Here is a 14758-nt window from a genome sequence, read left to right as displayed (position 1 = left end):
AGTCCCTACCCAGGCACAGCCAAGGGGTCCATTTCAGTCCTCATGGTGCTCCTCTGGTCCTTCCCTCCACCTTAGTGTTTTGGCAGGATTGATGGCCTTCACCCCTCTGTGTCATGCTTTATGTAGAACTCACAGAAAACCAATTCCTCAGAAGGCCAGCAAGCAGGGAAAATTGACCAAGTTTACCCTCACCACTCAATGTCTGAAAGGAAATACCTGATGAACCAGTTCTCTCTATTCTTCCACTCCCTCATATTTTCCTATCTTGGAAAATGAGTTCATTTCTAGTTGCCTATTCCACATTAACTAACCTGGGAAACCATTAGCCTCTGATTTCTCCAGAACCCATTATAGCTCCTCACGTTCACTAATTACTCCTTGGTTTAAGCCAGCCTCATTTACCATGGATTATTGCAGTTGCTTTTTGAATGATCTCTCTGCTTCAATCCTTGAACCAGATACTCCATTTTAAACACAGAAAGCTGAATGGGCTTTTTAAAACTTAAATAAGATCATATCCCTCTATCACCAGAGTCGTCTTATGACTTTCTCATTCAGAGCAAACATCACACTTCTGCTAATATCTTAGAATAAATGACCCGCTCCCTCAGACTTCATGACATCAATTTCTACCAGTGTGCCTCTAGTTCATTTCTCCCAAATGCAAAGGCCTGTTGCTGAGTTCTGAAGCACTAGGCAATTTATAGTCAGGGCTTTTCCATCTGCTTCTCCCTTCTTCCTGGAATATGCTTCCTCTAGACGTCCACTTGACTCCCTCCCTTAATTCCTTCTGATCTCTACCCAACAGTTCTTCTTCAATAAAGCCTTCCCTGAACACTATATCTATATAATCTCTTTGACTTTTTCTGAGGCTGTTCTCTATGGTTTTTTCCTCCACAACACCTGCCATGCTTAGAGTTCAATTCCTACCCCCTCCCTCCATTGATGTTAGTTGCTTGAAAGCTGGCACAGGAGCTGCTCATTGTTTTATCTTTAGTACCTAACACGTATCTGGCACATGGTAGTACCCATGAATATTTGTTGGATGGACGGGTAGCTACAGAAATGTCTATCTGTTTAAGTGTTTTATATTCCTTCATTTTCAATTTTAACTTTTTTGCTAAAATATTAAGTACTTCTGTATGCAAGATACTATGTTATATGTCAGTCAGAATTTTTGAAAGCCAAATCTCTGTAGATTATAACCACAAACATTTCTTTCTTTTTCTCAAGGATGTGGTTTGGCTTAGAACAATAACAGCAATGCTATATGCTTCTAAGCTATGTATCTTTTTTCCTTGTGTCTTGTCTGTCTGGGACCACAGCTAAAGCACCACATCCCTGTCTGGGACATTCTATTGTCAGAGGATAGAAAAAGAAAAGGAAGCACACGTAAGTGAGTATTAGGGCATGGTACACATCTTTTCTGCCCATTTTCATTGCCAGAGAAAACCATTTGGTCGAGTCTAACATTGGGATAGGAAAGTAATCTCCAGCTACTGGAGCCCGGGAAGGTGGTAAAGAAATTCCTCATAAAGAGAGGGAGCTACTAAATGGGCATAATAATGCAATCAACCACTCATGTGTTGTCTCATAAAATCCTGTTACATTATAAGAATCTAGAATAGTGCCTGGTCCATTAGAGATGAATAGATGTTGAACACTGAATATAATTGGTGCCTTAGTCTTCCCCATTTTATGGAGAAAACTGAGAAGGAGATAACCTCCCAAATGGTACCGAGCTGTAATGTAAGACACAGATCACTGTATCTATATCCTGAGACCATTATGTCAACCACTAGGATTATGTACTGCCCATCAAATGCACTAACCCTATAAGGAACAGTTGACAGCTTGCATTTTACAGTTTTGAAAAATGAAACTTAGAGAGCACAAGTGACCCAGATAAGAATATGCAGGAAAGGGCAGGAATGGGATTATAACCTAAGCTCCCCCTGATTTTAATGGCCAGGGCTTTTCCTACATCCCCTCCCAGGATGAGATTAGAGAGAATCACTGTGACCTTGGAGGCAGAGGAGAAAAAACGAACTCAGCAATGCAACATGAATCATCCCTGGAACTGCTGCTTCCCAATTATCCTGTGAATCTGTTCTGTGGCTGATAGTTCCAAGGTGGAGGTGGAGGTGTTGCTGGAGGCAAAGACAGAGAAATGAAATATCAGTTACACACCGTTAGTCCCAATTTTCTGGTTCAAGTTTTGGAAGAAAAATATGAAACTTTTAATACCATCTGAACTGTGTGGTTTCGGCGTTGGCTTCATAACAAATTAACTTTGGGGTTAAAACCACAAAGCCTGTTGAAGTCACAGGTTTTAGAAAGGAATTTGATGCCATCTCACCATAAGATGCAACACAAAAATACAAATTAGACTCAATAAAAATATTGCTCTTGATGCTTATCAGCTTTTTTCATAGCGTCATGTTATGTTAGCTGAGGTGAGACTGATGCTTCTCTGTTCACTTATGGACATCAATTTGTTTTCAATATTAATGGATTACCTATGGCATTTGTCCTTGTTAGCCAAAACACACACACACACACACAAAAAAAAAAAACACACAAACTCTTACCTAATTTCCAAAGTACAGATTTTATATTACTCATAATTATCATTTTATATAAAATGGTTCTAAAGGTGATTATTCCATCTATATCTGTTAATTCAAATTCAATACCTCTTTCCTCCACGGCCTCCTTGTTACTTTTAATCACATCACTCTTCTTTAGCCATCCCAGCTGAAATTCCACCATCATCTTTGCCTTTCCTTTTACACTGTCCAGTTGCAAATCCTGCTGACTACAGCTCCAAATATTTCTACATCTGCCTGTTTTTCCCAATTACCTCTGCCATGACCTGCTTAAGACAGTATCGACTTGAATGGGAAGCAAATTATAAACGTTTATTAATTTTTCTCCAGGAGCTTTTATGCCACTTAGTTTCTTGTTGCTTTGCTCTTCCAGGTCTATTCTTGCATACTGTATCTTCTAGTTGTTTCTAATTTAATTTTCAAATCATTCTTCATTACAAATTTTGCACTTCAATACTTTGATGATAGTGTTAATTTTTTTCATCTTTGTTGAGGTAGAATCCACAAAATTGGGTATATTTAAGTTGTATAATGTAATATTTTATTATATGGACATATGTGAAATAATTATCACAATCAATATAATTATCATACCTATCACCTTGCGTAGCTACCTTTGTGTGCATATTCATGATATACTTTCTTAGCAAATTTCAAGTATATAATACAAAACGGTTAACTGTAGTCATCAGAAAATTACTCATTATATAATTGAAAGTTTGTGTACTTTGAACAACATCTCTTTGATTTCCCCCAACCCTTTACTCCTGTTTTTTTTACCACTCTACGCACTGTCATGTGGGTTCAATTCTTTTAGATTCCACATAAAAGTGGAATCATGGCAGTATCTGTCCTTCTGTGACTGCCTGATAAGACATTTGACATATCTGACCAGTGTGACATATTGTACATGGCATTATGCTACCACCCCAATGACAGGGTTTTGTGATTGTTTAAAACTAATACTTTACATGTGTTTGTATCTCACATTTTCTTTAGTCATTCACCCATCCATTCACATACATTTAGGTTATTTCCATATCCTACCTGTTATGAATCATGCTGCAATGAACACTGAGAACTACAGATACCTTTTGAAGATAGTGATTTTATTTTCTCAGGATATGAACCCAGAAGTAGAATTGCTGGATCATATGGTAGTTTTTCTTTTAATTTTTTGAGGAACCTCAATAGAGTTGTCCATATGTCTATCCTAACTTATATTCCAACTAACACTGTATAAGGGTTCCCTTTCCTCCACATCCTCACCAACACTAGTTATCTTGTGACTTCTGATAATAAATATCCTAACAGATATGAGACAACAACTCACTGTGGTTTTAATGGCATTTCCTTGATCATTAATGATGTTGAGAAGCTTTTCATAATTCTGTTGCCTAATCATTTGCTTTCTTTGGGAAAATATCTATTCAGTCCACTGCACAATTTTTAACTGGGTTATTTGGGGTTTTTTTGTTTGTTTGTTTTAATATTTTGACATTGAGTCTGATGAATTTCTTAGATATTTTGGGTGTGAACTCCTTATTGGATATGTGGTTTGCAAATATTTTCTCCTGTCCCAGAGTTTCCTGCCTTTTAATTCTGTTGATTATTTCAATTGCTCTGCAGAAACTTTTCTTTTTAGTACAGTTGCACTTTTTTATTTTTGCTTTTCTTGTTGGTGTTTTTATGTCACAGAAAGAAATAATTGGAAAGAGCCATGTCATGGAAATTTTCCTCTGTATTTCCTTTCTCTTTGTTCATGGTTTCAAGTTTTACATTTAAATATTTAATACATGTTGAGCTGATTATCATGTATGGTATAACATGAGGATAATAGAATTTCTTTTTTGCTCATATGGTTATCTAATTTCCCTAAAGCTTTTTAAATCATGGAGTGTATCCTTTCTTCATTATGTATTCTTGACACATTTTTTAAAGGCTTAATTCTGGGCTTTCTATTACATTCCATTGATATCAGTGTTTATTCTCATGCCAGTGCCATACTGTTTTGATGAATGTAAATTCGTGATATAATTCAAAATCTGGAAGTATGATTTCAGTAGCTTTATTCTTCTCACTCAAAATATGTTGGCCATTTGACACCTTTCATTGTTCTGTTTAAACTTTAGGATTGTTTATTCTATTTCTGTGAAAAAGTTCATTGGAATTTTGATAGGGATTGCACTGAATATGTAGATAGCTTTGGATAGCATCTATATATTTTGATGGTATTCTTCTGATGCATGGACATAAGATGTCTTTCCATTTATTTGTCTCTTCTTTGTATTCCTTCATCAAACTACATTTTTTCTTCATCAAGCTAATTTTTATTTTCATGAAGGCATTACAGTTTTTTTTTTTTGTATATAAGATCAAGTCATCAGCAAATAGGGACTTTTTACCTTTTTTCCCCTAACTTGAGTGACTTTTATTTCTTTTTCTTGAGTAATAGCCTTAGGTAGGCCCTCTAGTTCTATTTTGAATAGAACTGGGGAGAGTGGGTATCTCTGTAAAGTTCTGATGCTACAGGAAAATTCCTAAACCTTTTAGTGTACCATTGAGTACGGTGTTATCTTTGAGCTTGTTATATAAAGCCTTTGTTATTTGAAGTATGTTCCTCCTATTTCTAATTTGTTGGAAGTTTTTTTTTTTTTAATCATGAAAAGTTGTTGACTTTTACTAAATGTTTTTGTGCATGTATTGAATGATCAAAAGATTTTTATCCTTCATTCTGTTAATGCTCTATACCACATTTATTGATTTGTGTATATTGAGCCCTCCTTCCAACGTAGGGGTAAATCCCACTTGATCATGGTGTATGATCCTTTTAACATTTTGTTAAATCCAGTTTACTAGTATTTTGTTGAGTTTTGCATTTATGTTCATCAGGGATATTGGGCAGTAGGTTTGTTGTTGTTGTTATTGTTTTGTAATGTCCTTGTTTGGCTTAGTACAGGATAATGCTGGTCTTGGGAAAAAAAATAGATTTGGAAATGTTCTCTTCAGTGTTTGTAAGAGCTTGAAAAGAATTGTTATGAATTGTTGAAATGTTTATTAGAATTCCTTGGTAAAGTTATTAAGTCCTGGGCTGTTCTTTTATAAGAGATTTCTTATTACTTTATTCAGTCTCCTTACTCAAAATCAGTCTGTTCAAATATTCTCTTTCTTTATGATTCCATCTTGGTAGGTTGATGTTTCTAGGAATTTATCCAGTTCTTCTAGGTTATCCAGTTTCTTAACATATTATTGCTCATAGTAGTCTTTTATCACCCTTGTACTTCATCTGTGATGTCTATTAGATTTATGATTTTATGAAATTGAAAGTTTATTTTCTTTGTTTACCTAAAGGTTTGTCAATTTTCTTTCTTTTTAAAAATGTTATCTCTCGGTTTTATCTTTTCCATTTATTTTGTCTGTTGTGTTTATTTCTGCTCTAATCTTTATTATTTCCTTCCTTTTACTAACACTATGCTTAGTTTGTTCCCCACCCTGCCCCCGCTTTTGTGGTTGCTTGAAGTATAAAGATAGGTTGTTTCTTTGAGATCTTTCTTTTTTTTCTTTTCCTTTTTTAAAATTAACTCATATTAACTCTACATATTAAAAGTCTTCAATGTGTTATTAACAAATTTACAAACAGTGTGCACTGACCCAATCTAACCTACACTTTTCTATCCTTTCTGCAAACACGGATCCTTATCAATCTCCGGTAGTCACTATTTCACTTTCAAGTTGACATTTCCTATTTCCTCCTCTCATTTATTTCTAATTTCATACAATAATGATTGAAAACAATGCTTAATATGATTTTAAACTTCTTAATTCTGTTAAGACTTGCTTTGTGGCCAAATATATGATCCATCATGGAGAATGTATCATGTGTGCTTGAGAAGAATGTGTATTCTGTTGCCGTCAGATGGAATGTTCTGTAAATATTTGTTAGGTCCTTTTGGCCCAAAGTATGATGTCTAATGATCTGATTTGATTTTCTTTTTGGATGATTTATCCATTGTTGGAGGTGGAATATTAAATTCCCCTACTATTGTCATATTTCTATGTATTTCTCCTTTCAGATTTATTAATATTTACTACATATTAAAGTACTCTAAATGTTGGAGGCATATATATTCATGATTGTTATATCCTCTTCATGAGTTAATCCTTCATTATTATATAAATGAAGTTATTTGTCTGTTTTTAGAGGTTTTGGCTTAAATTCTATTTTTTTCTGCTATATGTATAGCCATTCCCTTTCTCCTTTTCTGTCCCTTTGCATGGAATATCTTCTTGTTTATCATGAATATTTTTATTTTTCATTAGCACAGATTGTATGAATTAGTGGGCTTCACTGTTGTGCATATGTGCATATGTTGTGCATTGATTGCAATATTTTTTTTCATTCCTTTACGTTCAGCCTGTGTGTTTTCAAAATTGGCTCTATTGTGGGAAGCATATTTTGGGGTCCATTTTGTTGTTATATGTATGTGTGTACTTACGTATTTTGTTTAGAACTCTGTATGTTTTGGTTTTAGAATTTAACATATTTACACTTAAAGTAATCATTGATAGGTAAGAACTTACTGTTACCATTTTGTTAATTGTTTCCTGTCTGTTTTTTAGGTCATTGTTTTCCTTTGCTGTACTTGTCTATCTTCCATTTTGATTTGATGATTTTCAATAGTGTTATATTTTGAAAACAATCAAAATTGTTTTCAAAGAAAAAAACTATGCCTTACATTTCTACCCAACATTGTTGTTTTTGGTGTTAACTATTTACATCTTTATGTTTATAAAATTTAATATTTATATTACATTATGAATATATAAATACTGTATTTTGTATGTAAATCACTTAAAACTAGCATAAGAGTTTAACAATGAATTATTAAAATTACTATAAGAGTTTGCTAATGAATATACAATATAAAAACAGATTCTTATTTTTAATCTAATCCATGAAGATGCTAAAGAAAAGACTTTTCAGGCAAATGATGTACATTTCTATGGAAAGTAGGAAAACTTAATAATAAAACCCTATGATCCTACAGGGCCCCATGGTGCACGCCTATAATTCCAGCGGCTCCAGAGACTAAGGCAGGAGGATCATGAGTTCAAAGCCAGCCTCAGCAAAATCGAGGTGCTAAACCACTCATTGAGACCCTGCCTCTAAATAAAATACAGAATAGGACTAGGGATGTGGCTCAGTGGTTGAGTGCCCCTGAGTTCAATCCTTGGTACCACCCCCCCAAAAAAATCCTATGATCCTTCACATCAATGTACAATGAGCAAGTAATGGTGGAAAATGAAGACAAATTTAAAGAACTTTTCTTTGGACCAAATATTCAGAGTAGATTATTCATAAAGAATTGTTCCCAGATGTAAAAGTCAATATCTCAAAGGAAGCATTTGCTTTATATTATTCTTTCCATTGTCCATTAGAAAAACATATAACTAAACACATAAAATGAACTTTCTTTCTTACATCAAGGCTGATTGGTGTTTATTAGGAAGAAGGAAGCAGTGACTACAGAGCATCACAAAGTACTGTGTGAAAGTTGGGAAAATGTACTTCTGTGCTTTTCATCCTATTTTAAACATCTTGTGACCCAGCATTCATGTTAGAGTTATTACTTACTGATGTGATTATTTATTAGAATATCAGTATTATATGAGTATCCACATTCAAGGCTTTAGAATTTTAATTTTTTCTAGAAAAACTGTTACTAAAGCAACACCTCATTTTGAAACAGGCCAATTTTAATTTTACTTAAAATTGATAAAACATGGTGACATATACAGAATGCTTTAGAATAATTGTATGACACCCTTTCCTACCTGCTAAACACACGTTGTTTTGTTGTTATTGAACTGGGTTGATTAGATTTTGGCATCCCTCCTCATTAGCATCTGTGTCTCACTAGCTTTACATAACTGATGTTCGGGTCTCTATTGTTTCTGAAAAGATTAATGTTTGCTTCCTTGTGAGAAAAAAGGGAAGGCAGAGGATAAGTACTATTGTCTTCACTTTTAAGATAACACCTACAGCTTTTCATTTTATAATATTAAGCTGGTTGGCATATTCATTATATTTATCAGGGAATAATAAATTACATGAAGGCACTGCTTTTTTTTTGAGATTCTCCTTTCTTCCACATTTTTAAAAAGGAGGTAATTAACTCAGAATAAAAATACCATATTATTGGAAAGATTTTCATTTAAATATGATTTCATGACAAAAATCAAGAAATGTGAGGCTCAGTGATTATAACCTCAAATATTCTGGTTTTAGCTTCTTTTATGTAGGCTTACAAAGTGATTTAGTGTATATATAGAAAAGTAAAAAAAAATTGAGAAAAGATGATGATGTATTCAAACTAGAAATTTTATTGTGGTCTTAAGAATTAAAGTTGGAAAATTACCTATTTTAAAGATAAAACTTTAAAATTGTGTCACCTCTGATTGAGGGAAATGCTAAAGGCTGAAAATGGTAGAAACTTGGATTTCCACTTGCTATTACATTCTATTTTGTAATCACTTTCACATATTGTAGAATATCTCTAAAGATCAAAAATTCTTTAGATATTTCTAAAGCAAAAGGATTTTTAAAAATAACTTGTTATTGGGTACAGAAAAAAATGTGTAATATTTGGCAAACTGCTATAACGTAATTTTTATAGATAATATTCAAAGCATAGCTATGTTTTTGTAAAACCTTCTCTCTTAGAAAGTGGACCTAAGACAGACATTTTAGTGTGATCATGCTAAATGTAGTTCTATCAGCTTATAAATATAACCCTAAATTATTTCGTGAAACAGGAGAAATTTATGCTGTTTCCTGGAAGCTATAGGTATTTCTAAATATTCACTTTTCTGAGGATTGACATTAAACTTCTAGTGAACTTAGTTTTTAAATTAAATATATTTCTTAATGTCAGAGGTCACAGGAAAAATATGAATTGTGTGTATATATGTATGTAGATGCATTTAAAAATGTATACATTTATATATAGAGAGAGAGATACTATGCATATATATATACTATGCATATTAGTCAAGTAATTCACACAGTTATAATATATTTAAACCTAGTAATAACTTCTCATGGACTAGAGATGTTAAAATATTGTGTTTTTTTCTACCTAATTATCAATGTGGGAATGGCAGTAGAGAGGGACTTCTAGTATAAAACAAGGTTGGAAATCTTTTTTATCTAAAGCATTATATCAGTGTAGCATGAAATTCATCATATTTGTTACAATAAATTTGCAGAGCCGAGGAGTTAGAGCTCCAAGTCCATCTGGAGCTCCAGCCATCAATTTAAGAAACCTTCCATATGACAGATGTGCAAGTGGTTTGGTTTCCCTGTGGCTTAAGGATGCCACAGGGAAAAACAGACTCCTCTCTGCATCTTACTGAATGCAGACTTGAGTCATTTGCATTTCACCTTTGCAATTTTTATTTCATATGAGCAACTTTCATTGGTTTTCCTTTTTGTCTAAGGAGACAAACTGGTCATTACTACTAACATTAGCCTTATTTTAAACGATTATAGGCAAACAAAGCAAAACAAAAGTAACCATAAGCTTTGGGATGGACTGAATGCTTGTGTGCCCCACAAATTCACGTTCTGAAACTCTAATCTTCAGTTTGATGGTATTCCGATTTAGGACCTTTGTGAAGTAATTAGGTTTAGATTAGAACTTATAAATAAGATTGCTGTCTAGTGTGTAAAAGTTCTGTGAGGTCACAACCAGGAAGAGAGAGCCCTTATCATTGAGAGAACAAAACTAAAGAACTGACTGATAGTACCCAACTTGGAGATTTACTATAAAGCTACGGTATTAATGACCTTGTGGTACTGGTGACAAATAGATCAATGAATAGAATAGAGAGACCAGAAATAGAGTTACATAAATATAGTTGACTGATCTTCACCAAGGAATGAAAGAAATACAATGGAAAAAAAAGAGTCTTTTAAGCAAATAGGCCTGGAACAACTGGGTATCCCTTGTTGGGTGTGGTGGTGAATTCAGACACAGATCTTATTCCTTTCACAACAAATGAATCCAGTTGGATTATAGACCTCAATGTAAAACAATGATCTATAAAATTCCTGGAAGATAACATAAAGTAAAATCTAGATGGCTTTTGCTTAAGGTTAATTTTTTAAATATACAATATCAAAAGCACAAGGAAATCTATGAAGAATTAGCTGAGTTTTATTAAAATAATAATTAAAAAATCTTTGTGAAAGACGCTGGTAAGAGAACAAGAAAACAACTCATAGATTGGGATTAAATGTTTGCAAAACAAATATCTGATAAAAGACTTATCCAAAGTACACAAAGAACTCTTAAATCTCAGCAAAAGATAAATGAAAACCTGATTTTTAAAAAATGGGCAAAATTCTGAACAGACAGTTTAACAATGGTAAAGTTGTCAAATAAATATACAAAAATATGCTAAACATCATTATATCATAGAGAAACTGAAAATCAGAACATAAAAGAGATACATTACCTGCCTTTTAGAATGGCCAAAATCCAAAACACCAGTGACACCAAATGACAGCAAAGATGTGGGTGAATAGGGGTTCTCATTTGTTGCTGGTGGGAATGCCAAATAGCACTTGGAAGAAGTCTCGTCTGATAAAATCAAACATACTCTTATCATAAGGTCCAGCTATCATGTACTTTGCTATTTATCCTAATTATCTGAAAAGTTATATCCATACAAAAATATGCACACAGGTAGTTAGAGCAAGTTGATTCGTAACTACTAGTACTTGGGACAATATCAATAATGCCCTTCAGTAGGTAAATGGAGGAATAAAATGGGGCATATCCAGAGAAAGGAATATTATTCCATATGAAAAATTTAAATCAAACAATAAATGGAGACACTAAAGCCATGGGAAAAGCTTGTATACATATTACTGAGTGGAAAAAAAAAATTGAAAAGACTACATGCTGGATGATTCCAATAATATGACATTCTGAAAAAGCCCAAACTACAGACAGCGAAACGATTGGTAGTTTCTAGTGTTAAGAGGATAGGTTGGGATGAAGAGATGGAAGACAAAGGGTTTTTTGATAAATGCAAGTATTCTGTATAATAGTAGAACGGTAGATACATGTCGTTATACATTTGTCAAAGCCCAGAGAGTTTATAGCACCAAAAGTGAACTACAGAGTAAAAGATGGACTTTGGCTGATAATGATGTGTCCATCTAGGTTCACTCAGTTATCAAATGTACCATTCTGATACAGAGTATTGATAGGGAAACTATGAAGGTAGCAGGATATGTCCTATACGGGACTCTCTGTACTTCAATTTGGCTGTGAATCTAGAACTGCTCTAAAAATTCAAGTCTCTTAAATATAACTTAACAAAAGAGGGTGATATGCATAAAGCTGAATGGAAAGCCCCCAGCCTTTTTCTCTATAGAAATACCATCTAATCAGAATGCATGGATCAATGGCATTTGTGAGAAACATAGAAAACAGTCAAGAGGGTCCTGCATCTCAAGGGAGCATTAAGTCAATCATATCAAAGACCTGGGAAGATCTATGTCCTTGTTTCACCACAACCCTGCCCCCAGCACAGTTTCATGTGGTTGAGAGCAAACTTCACCTCCTGGCTTCTCCCCTGGGTGGAATGAAGAAGGGTAAAACGTCCACCATCATGATATTTTTTGGTGGCTTATTCTCAGACTGGTTTCTGTCTTGTTCAAATCTAAATCTAAGTGCTGACAGGAAAGAGATAATCAGAATGGGGCCACAGAGAATAGAAAGAGGTACCAAGAACATATTTTTAAAAATGCTCAACTTCACTAATCATAAGGGAGATGCAAATGAAAAAAAAATATCACTCTCAAGCAATAGATGGCCACCGTCAAATGAATGGGAACTAATGACTGTTGGGAAGGATTGGGACAAATCTTGTACACTGCTAGTATGAACATAAAATTGTGTAGGTATTCTGGAAAACTGTATGGTGGTTCTTCAAAAACTTAGAACTAGAATCCCAGCAATCCACTTTCAATTATATATCCAAAAGAATCCAAAGCATGATATTCTTTTTAAGGTTTTTATTTGTTCTTTTTACATATACATGGCAGAGTATATTTTGACATAGTATACATATGTGGAGTATAACATATCCTAAATAGGATCCCATTCTTGCGGTGTTTCACTGGTCGTGTATACATATATGAACATGGGAAATTTAGGTCTGATTCATTCTACTGTCCTTCCTAATCCCATCTCCCATCCCTTCCTTTCATTACCTTTTATCTAATCCAATGAACTTCTACCCTCCCCCCCAACTATTATGTGTTAGCATCCACATATCAGAGAGAATATTTGGCCTTTGGGTTTGGGGGATTGGCTTATTTCACTTAGCATGACAGTCTCCAGTTTCATTCATTTACTGGCAAATGCCATAATTTCATTCTTCCTTATGAATGAGTAATATTCCATTGTTTATATATGCCATATTTTCTTTATCCATTCATCTGTTAAAGGGAACCTAGGTTGGTTCCATAGCTTAGCTATTTTGAATTGAGCTGCTATAAACATTGTATGGCTGCATCACTGTAGTATGCTGATTTTAAGTCCTTTGGATATATACCAAGGAGTGGGATAGTTGGGTCAAATGGTTGTTGCATTCCACGTTTTCTGAGGAATATCCATACTTGAAGATTCTCCATACTCTAACTTGAGGAGATATTTGCACACCCCATGTTTATGGTATTATCTTTATTATTATTGTTATTGTCATCACTGTTGTTGAAAGGACCAATCTGTTCACTGACAGATGAATAAAGAAAATGTAGTATGCACATAGATTGGAATATTATGATGTCTTTAAAATAAGGAAATATCATCACTTGCTGCAGTGTGAATGCTGTAAATTGAATGTTTTGTTCCCCCCAATTCATGTTGAAACCTAACCACTAATGTGATTATGCAGAATGTGGGTCCTTAGGGAGTTATTGTGTCATGAAGATGGACCCCTTTTGAGAGGAATTAGTGCCGTTATTAAAAGACATGAGAGAGCTGTTTTTTTTTTTCTCCTCATTTTTCATTTCACGAAGGAAACAAGGAGAAAATCTTCACATGCAAACCAGGAATTGGGTCCTCATCAGACACCAATATCCTTGCACCTTGACTTCAAATGTCCCAGCCTCCTAAACAAATGGTGAACAATGGCTGAAACAACTAGTGGTGGTGTAAATCTCCAGTTCTAAGATCATCATTATAGAAACCTGAACTAAGACAGAAGACAGACCTTGAGGACATCATGGGAAATTAAATTTAGCCAGTCACAAAAGGACAAATATTGTATGCTTTGACTCAAAAAATATCAAAGTAGGGTCTGGGCTTGTAGATCAGTGGTGGAGTGCTTGCCTAACATGCATGAGGCATGGGGTTCAATTCTCAGCACCACCATAAAATAAACAACTCAAAAAGCTTTAAGAAGTATCAAAGTAGTCAAAATTATAAAAACAGACATAAGTGGTTTGCAAGGGCTGGGGGAGAGGATAGTAGTATTTAATAGATACAATTTCAGTTTTGCAGATGAAGAGGTGTAAAGATCTGTTGTACAGAGTTGTTAATATGCTTAATGTCTTTAAACTGTACACTTAAAAATGGTTATGATAGTGAATCTAATGTCATATGGGCTTTACTACCAAGAAAATAATAAAAATAATTACAAAACTTTCATGGAAAATATGTTGGTACAGTAGAGTATTTGGATAAGAGTAGTCTCTGAAGGCAATGAGAGAGTAGTGGAAAATAAGGAATAGAAAATGGGTTTATATAAAATTTCTCTCTTTTCTCCATTTTCTAAGAATCTGAAACAATGCTATAGTAACAATTCCTTTGGTCTTTGGGGTGGGGTTGTGTCTATCATATTATTTTCTTAATTTTTAAATGTTTAAAGTGATTCATAAATGGGCACAATAAAAACAGTCTAGTAGTATGAAGATGTTATTAAACATGAAACAGTTATAACTGAAGTCACTTTTCTTTCAAGAGGGTACATCTCTGAACTTGTATAGACCTAGTGACACTCAATTTACTAAGCTTTTGTTGCACATTATTCTTCTCTAGAGTGAAAAACAATAAAATCATAAGTGAGTA

The 14758-nt window shown here is 34.0% G+C and overlaps 1 protein-coding gene across 1 annotated transcript in view; it reads left to right on the top strand.

The window, feature by feature from the left end:
• Positions 1 to 14758, top strand: part of Malrd1 (MAM and LDL receptor class A domain containing 1) — a 670952-nt gene that overhangs the window by 199649 nt on the left and 456545 nt on the right. The window lies entirely within an intron of this gene.

This window comes from Marmota monax, unplaced genomic scaffold (genome assembly GCF_021218885.2).
Source record: "Marmota monax isolate L192 unplaced genomic scaffold, Marmota_monax_Labrador192_F-V1.1 WCK01_AAM20220418_F8-fsc00098, whole genome shotgun sequence".
Lineage (NCBI taxonomy): Eukaryota > Metazoa > Chordata > Mammalia > Rodentia > Sciuridae > Marmota > Marmota monax.
The sequence above is the reverse complement of the archived record's forward strand: the minus strand, read 5'-3'. Positions and strand labels throughout refer to the sequence as shown.